The sequence below is a fragment of the Cervus canadensis genome, chromosome 9, assembly GCF_019320065.1.
Source record: "Cervus canadensis isolate Bull #8, Minnesota chromosome 9, ASM1932006v1, whole genome shotgun sequence".
NCBI classification, from domain to species: Eukaryota; Metazoa; Chordata; class Mammalia; order Artiodactyla; family Cervidae; genus Cervus; species Cervus canadensis.
This window is the reverse complement of record NC_057394.1, coordinates 10,715,019-10,729,563: the sequence shown is the minus strand read 5'-3', so window position 1 is coordinate 10,729,563 and position 14,545 is coordinate 10,715,019. Positions and strand designations below refer to the sequence as shown.

At 41.8% G+C, this 14,545-nt stretch overlaps 1 protein-coding gene across 1 annotated transcript in view; it reads left to right on the top strand.

Annotated features, from left to right (window-relative positions):
• UBAC2 (UBA domain containing 2) overlaps positions 1–14,545 on the top strand; it is a 163,064-nt gene that overhangs the window by 64,943 nt on the left and 83,576 nt on the right. The gene's annotated exons all lie outside the window — the stretch shown is intronic.

The window sequence follows — 14,545 nt, the reverse complement described above, 5'->3', positions numbered from 1 at the left end:
GTCTCCTCTGAGGAAGCCGGCTCAGAAGCCTTGAGCAGCATTTTCTGTAAAGTGGAAAAAGAAAAGTCATGATGATGTTAAAAGATGCTTAAGGAGAGGAAGTGGCTTCTGTTACTTCACTTGTGCGTTTGACACTGTCTTAAGGGATGATTAGAAAATGAGATTGCTACTCAGTGTAATCAAGGTGTTAGTAATGTTTGAAGTCCAGTGTCTTTAGAATCAAAAAAGCGGCATCAATAGCAAGTCTCTTACCCCTGGAGACAGCTGGTTAAATGTGAAAGGAGACTCAGGTTTTTTACACGCGGAGATTTCATTGGCAGTTTCAGTGGCCTGAGCATCTTCCCAAGGAGCAGATTTAGTGTATCTTGTTTGAAAGACTCTGTAAGCTATCATCAAAGGTTATATGAAGCCACCCCATTGGTGATTTTATACTTGAATGTGAAGGGCAGCGATACTGTCAACCCAAACCAGAGTGTTCTCAGCCTCGGCTGGCACTTTTGGTCGCATAGGTCTTTGCCGTTGGGGGGCTGTCCTGTGCATCACAGACTGTTGAGTAACAATCCTGGCCTCTGCCCTCAGATGTCTGCAGCACCTCCCACCCCCCAGTCCTGACAACTAGAAACGTCTCCAGATACTGCCAGATGACATTGAGGGGCGCAAAATTACCCCTGATCACAGGCCACTGACCTGAACTAAGCTTTTACAGAGCCTTTCACCTGTTTTGACATGCACAGTGCTGGGTGGTAAATAGAACCCTGAAAAGAGTTAACCCACACCCTGGAGGAGGCAGTGACCTATGAAGCTTGTTGAGATCTTTTGACTAGGTAGAATATTTCTAGTCATTGACTGAAATAGCTTTGGTTGAGGCTATCAGTAAAAATTTGTTTCAAAGAAGTTTAACATCTGTTTTCATTTCTGCTTTTGTCAGTTGGTTTGCTACTCAATTCCTTTATTTTAGCTTGTCTTCCTCTTAGGACTTAAAATATTTAAGTACATGTCAAAATTTCCAGTTTGATGGGAAATACGTTTTATTGAAACAGAAATGAAGATGTTAAGAACTTTAGGCTAGGATGGTGAAAAGTTTAATGTTGTTAATCAGGCTAGATGACAGCAGAGTAGATAATACTGAAGGGAGCTGAGTCTGGTTCTATTCAAGATTCACTTCCTGTTCTTGTTTATCATTGGAAAGTTGTACCTTATGAAGATTTTAGATTCAGATCATTGTATTATTCTAAGAAAAAAATTTCAAAATGCTCACCACGTCTTAGTAACCATGGCAAGATATGTAACACAAAAAAAATAACCTCATATCTATCTCAGGGTTGAGTTTTTTTTGGTATATGGTATACCTTGAGTTCGGAAATATCTAATTTGCTTCTGTTATCTGAGGTCAAAGGAAAAAACGGCTTTCTGAATTACAAGACACGGGCACGCCTGTTAGTTGAAGTAATAGAACCAACACTGGTTTATTTAGTAGAAAGAGGGTTTATTATTAAAGTAGTTCAGAGACTACTTGGGGGAGGGCAAAAATCCAGTCTTGGATGCAATGAAACCATAATTAATACTTAAATTGATCCCTTCCCATTGAGGGAAGTTTATTTGCCTACTTAATATTTTATATTGACTTGTAGAACATAAGATTCATGAGGGTAACTTGGTCTGTATTGTTTTCAGTTCTTGCATCCTGGTGCCACAAACAGTAGGAGGTCCTTAATAGATAATTTTTGTATAAATATGAGATAAAGCATGTGTTCATTAGTATCAGCAACAACATGGAGAGAAAGTACAATAGTGTTGAAATGTTAATATTATACATTCTATTGGGGGATTTTTTTGGCAGCAAAATAAGCTCTTTTTCTTTAGTAATTTTGACCAATAAATATTAAATGACTATTTTGTACCATAGAGCCCTGTTTTACATATGTTCCTTTTAAATGAACACCCATGGCAGTCTTGCAAGAGTAGCAGATATTGATACGATGGTATCCTTCATGAGAAAGTGGAGGGTCTGAGAATTGATTTAATCATCAGGCTCACAGCTATTTAAGTGACAGAGCCTAGATTGAAATCCATGCCTGTCTGACTCAACACAAACATGTCCCTCTGTGCAACAGAGCCTTAATGCCACTTTCCTTTTTTTTTTTTTAAGGTTAAAAAAGTGCAATTAATGGTCACCTGTATAAATTCATCAAACTGAAACTTCCTTTTTGGATTTTCAACTACAGTGTTGCAAATGTTTATAAAAATGTTAGTCTCTAAGGGCAACTTTAATGATTACATTCAAGTTTTGCTGCTAAATGAGAAGTAAAAAAATAATCCACCATGGAATGATATGTGAAAAGGCACCAATTATGCAATACTCCAGTTATTTAGCTTTTAAATTTCATTTTAAGTTGACGTTGTCATTGTTCAGTTGCTAAGTCGTGTCCGACTCTTTGCGACCACATGGATTGCAGCATGCCAGGCTTCTCTGTCCTCCACTATCTCTTGAAGTTTGCTCCTACTCATGTCCACTGAGTCAGTGGACCATCCAACCATCTCATTCTCTGTCATCTCCTTTTCCTCCTGCCCTCAATCTTTCCCAGCATCAGGGTCTTTTCCAGTGAGTTGGTTCTTCAAGTTAGGTGGCTGAAGTAATGGAGCTTCAGCTTCAGCCTCATTCCTTCCAATGAATATTCATGGCTGATCTCCTTTAGGATTGACTGGTTTGATCTCTTTGCTGTCCAAGGGACTCTCAAGAGTCTTCTCTAGCACCACACTTTGAAAGCATCAGTTCTTCGGCACTCAGCCTTTTTTATGGTCCAACTCTCACATCTATCTGTGACTACTAAGAAAAACCATAGCTTTGACTATACGGACCTTTGTCAGCAAAATGATGTCTCTGCTTTTTAATGGGTTGTCTAGGTCTGTCATAGCTTTCCTTCCAAGGAGCAGGCATCTTTTAATTTCATGGCTGCAGTCATCATCTACAGTGATTTTGAAGCCAAGAAAATAAAATCTGTCACTGCTTCCACATTTTCCCCTTCTATTTGCCATTAAGTGATGGGACCAGATGCCACGATCTTAGTTTTTTGGATGTTGAGTTTTAAGCCATCTTTTTCACTCTCCTCTTTCATCCTCATCAAGAGGCTCTTTAGTTCCTCTTCACTTTCTGCCATTAGAGTGGTATCATCTGCATATCTGAGGTTGTTAATATTTCTCCCAGCAATCTTGATTCCAGCTTGTGATTCATTATTTTAATTTAGTAGACAGAAAAACAAAAACAAAAAACTATGCTGTTTCTCTTCAGAGCTCCCTAATGCTATCACTGTGTTTTATACTTTAAAAAAAAAAAAATTCTGAAATAATTCAGGCCTTATAGGAAGGTCATAAGAATAGGACCCTAAACTCAGATGCCCTAATTGTTAGCGTTTTTTATGTTTGTTTTGTCATTTTCCCTCTCTCTCTCTCTCTATATATATATATATATAATTTTTTTTTTTCCTGAATCATCTGAGAGCAAGTTGTCGATGTAATGCCCTTTATCCCTGAATACCTCAGTATATATTACCATAAAATTAGCAACTGGACAGTTTGATAGCAAAAGAAGAAAAAGAAAAGATGGCCATGGGACTTCTCGGAATTACAGCTTGTGTTTCATTGATATGTCCCTTTACTCTTTTATCTGGGACAGTCTTCATTCTGTCTTTATCTCCTGTGATCTTGGCATTTTGAAGAGTATAAGCTAGTATTACTTTATAGAAGATGGTACTGATTTTAATAATGTAGTAAAATTAAAGTTTCTGAAGGCAGCATTAGATGAAAATAATTTGTGCTTCTGTGTTTCTCTTGGTATAATCTGTTAGAGCTTTTTATCTTGAAAAATTTCAATCACAGAGGCAGAGAGAATAATAAAATGAGCCCTGTGCTTATTTTATTGCTCCGTCATGTCTGACTGTTTGTGCTCCCATGGACTGTCGTCCGCCAGGCTCTTCTGCCCATGGGGATTCTCCAGGCAAAAATACTGGAGTGAGTTGCCATGCCCTCCTTCAGGGAATCTTCCCAACCCAGGGATTGAACCCAGGTCTCCTGCATTGCAGGCGGATTCTTTACCGTCTGAGCCACCAGGGAAGCCCTCTCCTCCAGGGGATCTTCCCAACCCAGGGATATTTCCCACATTGCAGGCAAATTCTTTACCATCAGAGCCACCAGGGAACCCAAAATGAGCCCTAGAACCCAGAAATAATAGTGAACATTTTTGCCTCCCTTCCCTATTCTTTTTCTGGTTCCTTAAAAACTAAATACTTTCAGACATTTTGTTTCAGTTTTTGGACATCCTAATCAAGTGGAAGTTGCTTAGTCATGCTCTTTGACCCGATGGGCTGTAGCCTGCCAGGCTCTTCTGTCCATGGAATTTTCCAGTCAGGAATACTGGAGTGGGTTGCCATTCTGTTCTCCAGGGGATCTTCCTGACCCAGAGGTTGAACCCAGGGCTCTTGCAGGCCACAAGGGAATATTCCATATTTAAGGAAGGTCTGAAAAGTAGTGACAGTTGCTTATAGAAACATATTACTTTAACTTAGCAAAATTATTTATAATTCCTTAATAATTCCTTATAATATTACTACCAAAACTATATTCAGATTTCTCCTATATTCATTTTTTTCTCTTTGAAAAAGCCCTTTACATTTGGTTTTGCATTTGGTTATGGTATCTCTTAGCTTTCTCTTTTTTTAATTAGACACTCCTTCTTCCTATTTGGTAGAAAGCTTTAATATTTGTTGTGGTATAGTGAATAAGCCTGGATTGTCTTGCTCTTTATCTTTTCCAGGGTCCTCTTAGTGTGTATCCACAGAAAACAGAGGTTGAAAAGCTTAATGCTATCTTTCTCATACTCCCTTGCATCCAGAGTTCTGCCGATGATTTAGGGTCTTGTGCAGTTTGAATTCAGTGAGCTGAATTCAGTGTGAGCTGAGGCAGTAGCATTTGAGATTCCCGTTTTGGTGGTCCATTTCCACAGACCCCCCAGGGCCCTGGAGGTTATAGTTCAGACTACTTATTGCTCCCTAGACTCTGTTGAAATGATGTAATGACTTCCTGATTCCCAGCATCCTGACTGTGGCAGAAGAAGCAGTGTTCATGGTAGACCAGTCCTTATGTGTTGCTTCAGAGTCTGTTCTTGGACACCAAGCCTGGATCTACCCTTCTGGCCCTTTTAAAAATTTTACAAATGCCTAGTTTTGTAAAGTAAATTTTCTCTTGCCCAAAACAGCTTGAAAGTTTTCTATTATCTGTAGGTGAACCTTGGCTGACAGTATTGGTAATCAAAAGAATGTAAGTTTTATCTTTGACTTCAGATGTATATGTCCAGAGCAACATACCCATATCTGAAGCATGCAGATTTGAACTGGACTGTGGTTTAAGGGAAAGGAAGCAGTTTTTTGCCTGTGTGTGTGTGTGTGTGTGTATGTGTGTGAAAGCCCGACAGTCTTTCCATGCGGATATCTGGTATAACCTGTTCTTTGCTGGTGACTTTGTCACAAAAAGCCATTTCTTACTAGGATTTCTCATGGGTCCATTGAGACTACCCTTCCCTGCCCTCTTGAGGTATGAACATGGCTCCATGTGTCTCATTCCCGTCTTTCCACGTGACTTGGGTTGGCTCAGTGGTGAGAGATGGAGACCAGCAGCCGTGTGACCACCACCTGCCCCTCCGACTCATCCCTGAATTTCTGCCTCCACCCCTGATGTCCCAGCAGTATGGGAAATATATTGGAGACTATACTTAACAATTTAAAAAATTTATGACAGAAAATTTCAAAGATACGTGAATGCAGAGAGGACAGTATAACGAAAGACTACCGTGTACCCATCGCCTTATCAACATTTTGTCAAACACCAAACTTCAAATAGTTTGACAGTTGGGTCCCTTATGAGACACTTTTTCTTCCTTTCCTTTTCCATTTTACTCTTGCTTCCTCAATTCTTCATGGCCAAGGCCTACAGTATTTCTCAGCCCTGCCCCTGCCATCAGTTGACCAGCCCCTCCCCAGGTCTCTCCCCTAGGGATCTTGCCCTCCTCCCAGAGTCTCCCTTCCTTGGGTCTCTGGGAACCTGAGCGTGTGGGTGCAGGCACCATCCATGCCCAGTCTCAGGTCGAGCCCTTTCCAGATTGTTGGAACTCACACCAGGGACTGTGTTGAATTACAAGATATGGTACACCGGTAACGTAGTTTGCGTTGATTTTTTAAAACCCTGATACAGGCAATGACCCCATATATTTTTACTATATACTTTAAAAAGCAGATATTTCACTCCAGGACTTAATGGGAAAATTGTGGAACTCAAACAGTGAGAACACATCAAAATGTTACTTTTTTTTAGAGTAGGATTAAAACCTTTTTCAGCCTCCGTGTAGTTTCGTTTTGACGCATTTTTTTTCTTCTCAAAACCTGCATGGGAAAAGTCACTCTTATAAGATATGGAAACCAGAAATAAATGTTCTCACACTGAAAAAACTGTTAAAAGCCAATCAAAAATTACTTGAGTTCTTGGTTCAGACCCATTGTAGTAGGTACCATGTGGGACAGAAGGGTTCCTGCCCAGACATGGCTGGCAGTTTACTCAAGTAGACAAGACATCCAAATAACACTGTCAGCAATGAGAAGCAACATAGTAAGTGTGCAAATAAAGAGAAAGCCGAAGTCTTTACAATTTGGGGGGCAGATAAGCAATTGAAAAATAAAATAATATCTGGATCTGCATTATCAGGAACAGATTAAATGAACATAATCATCTGTTGCCTCTGTGTATATGGAAGAAGAGGGAAAGCTAGTGGCATGCCTCTTATACTCTCATCAGAAAACTTTTTGTTTTTTTTTTTTTGGAAAAGAAGTCTTGATTTATTTAAATGTCATCACAGTTTCCAATTTAAAATATTTTCCAGGATTAGTATTTCAATACCATAATGTTTTAGTTATCTGTTACTGCCTAACAGACTACCACACACAAGAATAAAACCTCTCCCCCACCATACTTGAATAGTACTAATCATAATAAGGGGATTCTGAGGAGGCTTTAGGGGTAAAGAGTCCACCTGCCAGTGCAGGATACGGTTCTGCAGGTAAGAGATACGGGTTCATTCCCTGGGTCGGGAAGATCCCCTGGAGGAGGGCATGGCCACCCACTCCAGTATTCTTGCCTGGAGAATCCCATGGACAGAGGGAGCCTGGCAGGCTACATACAGTCTGTAGGGTCGCACAGAGTGGCAGATGACTGAAGCAACTTAGCTCACATGCACCACAATCATAATATGGACAGAGAATGGTAAAGGCCTGACAGAAGCAGAAGCGATGAAGAAAAGGTGGTGAGAATACAGAGGAGCTGTACAGAAACGGTCTCAATGACCCAGATAACTGTGATCATGTGATCACTTATGTGGAGCCAGGCATCCTTCAGTGTGAAGTCAAGTGGGCCTTAGGAAACATTGCTACAAATAAAGCTAGTGGACGTGATGGAATTCCAGTTGAGCTATTTCAAATCCTAAAACATGATGCTGTGAAAGTTCTGCCCTCAATATGTCAGCAAATTTGGAAGATTCAGCAGTGACCACAGGACTGGAAAAGATCAGATTTCATTCCAGTACCAAAGAAGGGTAATGCCAAAGATTGTTCAGACTACCGGACAGTTGTGCTCATCTCACATGCTAGTAAGGTTATGCTCAAAATCCTTCAAGCTAGGCTTCAGCAGTACATAAACTGAGAACTTACAGATGTACAGTTCAGTTCAGTTCAGTCGCTCAGTTGTGTCTGGCTCTTTGAGACCCCATGAATCGATTGCAGCACATCAGGCCTCCCTGTCCATCACCAACTCCCGGAGTCCACCCAAACCCATGTCCATTGAGTCGGTGATGCCATCCAATCATCTTATCCTCTCTCGTTCCTTTCTCCTCCTGCCCTCAATCTTTCCCAGCATCAGGGTCTTTTCAAATGAGTCAGCTCTTTGCATCAGGTGGCCAAAGTATTGGAGTTTCAGCTTCAACATCAGTCCTTCCAGTGAACAAGCTGGGTTTAAAAAAGGCAGAGGAACCAGAAATCAAGTTGCCAACATCCGTTGAATCATAGAGAAGACAAAGGAATTCCAGAAAAACATCTACTTCTGCTTCAGTGACTATGCAAAAGCCTGTGCATAACCTGTGCATTGACTGTGCAGATCACAACAAACTGTGAAAAAATTCTTAAAGAGATGGGCATAGCAGGCCACCTTACGTGTCTCCTAAGAAACCTGTTTGCAGGTCAAGAAGCAACAGTTAGAACCTTATATGAAACAACTGACTGGTTCAGTATTGGGAAAGGAGTACGTCAAGGCTGTATATTGCAACCCTGCTTATTTAACTCTATGCAGAGTATGTCATGAGAAATGCCGGGCTGGATGAATCACAAGCTGGAATCAAGATTGCTGGGAGAAATATCAACAACCTCAAATGCAGATCATACCACTCTAACGGCAGAAAGTGAAGAGGAACTAAAGAGTCTCTTGATGAGAGTGAGAGGGGCAGAGTTTATTTTCTTGGGCTCCAGAATCACTGCAGATGGTGACTGCAGTCATGAAATTAAAAGATGCTTGCTCCTTGGAAGGAAAGCTATGACAAACTTTGTGTGTTAAAAAGCAGAGATATCACTTTGCCAACAAAGGTCTGTATAGTCAAAGCTATGATTTTTCCAGTAGTTGTGTATGGATGTGAGAGTTGGATCATAAAGAGGGTTAAGCACAGAAGAATGGATGCTTTCAAATTGTGGTGCTGGAGAAGACTCTTGAGAGTCCCCTGGACAGCACAGAGGTCAATCCTAAAGGAAATCAACCCTGAATATTCATTGGAAGGATTGATGCTGAAGCTGAAGCTCCAGTACTTTGGCCACCTCATGTGAAGAGCTGATCATTGGAATATACTCTGATGCTGGTAAAGATTGAAGGCAAAAGGAGAAACAGGTGGCAGAAGATGAGATGGTTAGATAGCATCATTGACTCAGTGGACATGGATTTGAGCAAACTCTGGGAGATAGTGGAGGACAGGGAAGCCTGGTGTGCTACAGTCCATGAGGTCACAAAGAGTCAGACACAACTTAGTGACTGAATAACAGCAACAATCATATAATGTCCTCAACTACCATTTGATGACCTGTGGTTTGTGTGTGTGTGTGTGTGTATAATTTTTAAAATTTATTTATTCATTTATCGCTGTGCTGGGTCTTCATTGCTGCCTGAGGGCTTCCTCCAGTTATGGCCAGTGCGGTGCGTGGGCTTCTGGTTGCGGTGGCTTCTCTTATTGTGGAGCACAGGCTCTAGGGCCTGCAGGCTTCAGTAATTGCAGTGTGAGTCTCAGTAGTTGTGGCACACAGGCTTAGTTGGCCCTCAGCCTGTGGGATCTTAGTTCCCAGACCAGGGATCAAACCCATGTCTCCTTCATTGGCAGGTGGATTCTAAACCACTGGACCACCAGGGAAATCCCAACATATATTTCTTTGAGCATTATCTCTTTGCAAGGTGCTGTGCTCAAAGCTACCCAGAATGGAAAGAAGATTCAAGATCTCTGCCCTAATGGGGCTTATGTTTAAACTGAGGGATATAAGAGTGATGCATGTAAAATAACAGACCACAGGCTGTGCGATGGTTGGCAGAGAGCGTACATGTCACATAGTGCTGTTATTTCATTGATAAGATAACGGAAATCTAGAAAGGCTAAAAGACTTGACAAGAGGTGATATAGCTGATACACAGTCAAACCAGAACCAGGTTTCCAGGCCATTGTATTTTTTCCCTTCTTTTGTGGCAAGATAATTTTTGTCTAAAGTTAAAACTGTGTGGCATAGGCTATATGAAAGCCAAATAAGTTGAGGAAAGGGAAGATGGGTGGCTTTGAGTAGTCAAAGGAGAATGAAAGGAGGAGGTACAGTTAGAATGTGAGTGTAAAGAATGAATGGCAGAAGCAGGAGAATCCAACCAAAAGGACCAAGTATTTGTCATATTCATGGGGTAGACCAGCTATCTTGAGAGGTACTTATTGAGCAATGAAGAACAGCGAGGTAGCAGACGCTTGAAAGTGTGAGAGAGGAACCTGCACTTCATGCGGTCCATGATGGGGAACTACTCTCAGTCCTGGAGCCTGAAATGACATGATGAAACTGGGATTAGGGAAGATTACATCTGTTTGCTGGGAGAACTGCACAGAGGGCACATTCTTTTCTTACCCTTGGTGTATGGGTCGGTGTGTTAATTAGCCTCTGTTGTGGCTTCAAATTAGCCCTGAGGTCTCAGTGGCTGAATATAAATGCATCTCTCTTTTGCACTACTTTGTCAACACAGATGGATGGGGTATGGGCTGGGGAGTTCTCCATTTACTCATTCAAGGACCCAGGCTGACAGAGGTCCCGCATCTAGAACCTCTCTGGTCCCCACGGCCGAACAGTGGTGTGGGAGGTTCGTCACTACTGTCCAAAGCTCCATGTAGGAAGGGACCTACATCATTTTTTCTGGCCAACCCATTGGCTGGAGGTAGTCACATGTGCCACAATAGAAAGTTGAGAATATCCAGTGAGCAGTAAGTGTCTCTTCCAAGGCTGTCTGAGGACCTGGCATATACTTCTACTTGTTTAAAAGGGACAGTGTAGTGATAATGAGTGACAGACCTTAGAGCCAGACTGTAGAGTCAAGAGCCTGTCTCCCCTGCTTGCTAGTTGTGTGGCTTTGGGTAATTGACTGAACTTCTCTGGGGCATAATTTCCTCATCTATAAAACAGGGATAGTAATGGGACCAGGAAAAGGAAATGACAACCCACTCCAGTATTCTTGCCTAGAGAATCCCGTGGACAGAGGAGCCTGGTAGGCTGTTGTCCATAGGGTCGCACAGAGTCAGAAGCGACTTAGCATGCATGCATGCATTGGAGAAGGAAATGGCAACCCACTCCAGTGTTCTTGCCTGGAGAATCCCAGGGACAGAGGAGCCTGGTGGGCTGCCGTCTATGGGGTCGCACAAAGTCGGACACAACTGAAGTGACTTAGCAGCAGCAGCAGCAATGGGACCAGCCTTGAAGAATTATTGTAGGCTTGAATACATATAAAGCCTATCTCATACCATGTTACTGTTAGCAATTGTTTAGCATGGTTTTTGTTATTAATCTGCTGACTTCTGGTGTAGCACCTGAAAGGAAGGCCAAAGTGTCTGGCTTCAGGTGAGGGGAGCAGTAGGCAAGACGTTGTAGTCATTTAGGTGTGTGATGCCAGCATCCAGCCTAGGATGCTGATTTGGGGCAAAGAAAAGATGGGCAAGAGTGAGTTCTGGAGGAGAAAATGAAAGCAGGGCTTACTGGCCAAATACCGTGGATGAGAGATGATGATCAGGTGTGGGACTGAGGGAATGGAGCTTGAAAAGCAGAGAAATTAGGGTGCTCCCACAGGGAAAGAAGATAAGCTGAAGGTTCGACGTGGTGTTGGGACATGTCCGAGGCCCAGGAAGCCACAGGAAGTGGAGGAATGGAGCCGTCTCTTAATGAACGTAGTTCTGTAGGTGGTGAAAACCTTGTGCTCCCAGTCGCACTACCCTGGGGCCAGAGGGTCTGGATCGAGCTCCCAGCTCCATGTCTCCATGGCCTGGCACTCCAGTCTCCTCATCAGCAAAATAAAGTTATGTGTGTGCACTCAGTCACTCAGTCGGTCCGACTCTTTGCGACCCCATGGACTGTAGCCTGCCAGGCTTCTCTATCCATGGGATTTTCCAGGCAAGAGTACTGGAGTGGGTTGCCATTTCCTCCTCCAAGGGATCTTCCTGACCCAGGGATTGAACCCCCTGTCTCCTGCACTGGCAGGAGGATTCTTTACCACTGAACCATGTGGGAAGCCCCAGATAAAGTTCTACCCACCCCTTAAAGGAGTGAGGATTGAGGGAGGTAATGCCTGTCAGGTACTCGAAAGCGGTGTGTAGCAAACAGTCAGCAGTTGTTCCTTCTCAGCTAATTGAACTTTCAAATGAATAGAAATCTGAGGATTATTTTTTAAGTGACCAGTTCTTCAGAGTTTAATGTAAAGCAAACGTCCAGTGACATCAGTTCTCCTGAACGCTAGTCACCCCCAGATTCCAAAACATGGGCTGTGTTGTCACCAGATCAACTCTTCATTTTTTCACTCTTAATAGTCCAATGAGCAGATGTTTTTAGCTTTGCAAAGAATAACAAATTACAGTGGGCTAAGAGTGACCAAAATAGACCATTTTAAAAGTTTATTTAAGAGCCGAGCTTCCTCTTTTAAGGTTGCCTGGTACGTTTTAGTGATCAGTAGGAGCCACTGCCCTTGCCTCTTGAAATTTAAAGTTGTTTTCAAACAGAACATATTTCTGTAATTAAATATGAACTGGCTTCTTGGGAAATTAGTTCTGTTCTTAATATATCTGCTTTAAATTGCAGGGTCTTTGAGAAGCCCTGTCTTCAATTACACAATTACATATTCTCTAGCATATGTAACTTCTTTTTCATTTCCCAAAAAAATTAAGAACTTTGGAGATCTTTCAGTAGGGCTTTAGTATTTTGTTGGTAATAGCACAAAGCAGGTGCTACCAATTCGATGCGCACTTGAGAGACTTCTTTGGGCCAGGTTGTACCAGGTGCTGCGTATCTAACCTACAGCACTTTCATCCTCGGGGAACTCACAGCCGGAGCGTGTTGTCTTCCAGCTCTTGGTTATTTGTCCTGTTGAAGGGTTAGCTAACCTGCTGGCCTATAATTAAACCTGCCTTCTCATACTTTTTTTCTGAGTCTGTGTGCTTCAGTTCTTTTTATGACTGGGACATGAAGTTAGGGTTACGTTCCTGTTGCTCCTTGTCTCTGAATTTACCAGGTTCCTTTCCTTAATTTAGATTTCTTTATAAAGTGTGGGCAATACAGTCTGTCCATCCTGTTTCATAGATTGTGAAAAGGAAGACATTACATAATTCCTGGACCAGTTGCACTCTTCATATATACCTGATGTCATTTCTAAAATCTAACCTTTACTGTTCTGTACTATCCTATATTGTCACTGAAGAGTCTGCGTGTTTATACTGACTTAAGCTAAGTAGCTTTGAGAGTTTGTTTTTTTTTAATTAACCAAATGATCCTTTTAGAAATAAAAATAAAACTGTGGAAGAAGAAGTATGGTTAGCTGCCTTGTAGCTATCAGCTTCAGAGAAGGCACTGGTGACCCACTCCAGTACTCTTGCCTGGAAAATCCTGTGGACGGAGGAGCCTGGTAGGCTGCAGTCCATGGGGTCGCTAATAGTTGGATACGACTTAGTGACTTCACTTTCACTTTTCACTTTCATGCACTGGAGAAGGAAGTGGCAACCCACTCCAGTCTTCTTGCCTGGAGAATCCCAGGGATGGGGGAGCCTTGTGGGCTGCCGTCTATGGGGTCGCACAGAGTCAGACACGACTGACGCAACTTAGCAGCAGCAGCATCTATCAGCCTTCTTAGATGTTTTCTTCCTACCTCCCTGTTATTATTTAAAATTGTTAATAATATATCACCTGGTCAATGTAGAAGGACTTATAGGTTGTGATTTTCAAATAATGTCTGGTATATAAGGCCGCCTCCTTTTTTCCTGTAACAGAATACAAATATTATACATCATTGTCCCTGTTTTCCAAGGTTACCTACTCCTGAGGGAAATGCATAGGAAATAAACCTGAAGCCAACTAATAATACAAGATAGTGCTCCAAGGCCATGTAGGAACCATGGCTTCATGAATGAAATAGGCAATAAGGGCCTTTCAAAGGACAAGGAATAACTGAGTTTGATTAGAGTACAGACCTTTTTAAAAAAGATTAATTGGAGGTAGGTTTAAAGTTTACCTTTTTGGCAGTATGGCTCCTGATCATCGGATAAAATCGTGTATATAGACTTGTGGTATAGTAGAAGGAGGAGGCAGAAGACTGTTCTGAAAAAAGCGCGTTATTCCTTCGTCAAGTGACATAGATATTTACTGTCTTGTTTGAAGGATCTTAAGAACTGACCCCGTTAGCACAAAGAGGACTCTCTCATCTACTATGAAACAGCATGTTGGCTCATACAAACAGTAGTCTGTGCTGGAACACAGTCATACAACTTGTGTGCCATAAAGATGCTCTGAAATTCAGGAAGCTTTTGTTTCTAGTTTTCATTTAGCAACTTTCACAATGGTTTCTCTTTGGGAATCAAACTCAAATGTCTACATAAGTGCCACCTTGCATAAAGTGTAGTATTTTGCCCTTTTTCTTCTTCACTTGGAAAAATTTATAGATGAAGGAAAGGCCCTAAGTTCCTGACTTCTACCCATGTGGTCATCTATCTCCCTAAGGAGTCACAAAGACCAGTGGCTATTTTTGACAATGGCTTTAAGGTATCTGTGAAATTAACACAATACAAATCTGAAAGTACACAGTAAATGATATTGAGTCAACCATTAAGATTAGTTTTCTTACAGGATAAAATCTGAAAGTGAGTAAGGTAAGACTTTAAAAGAAAGTATTTCCAGGATATAAAGCCTAATAAAAATTTTCA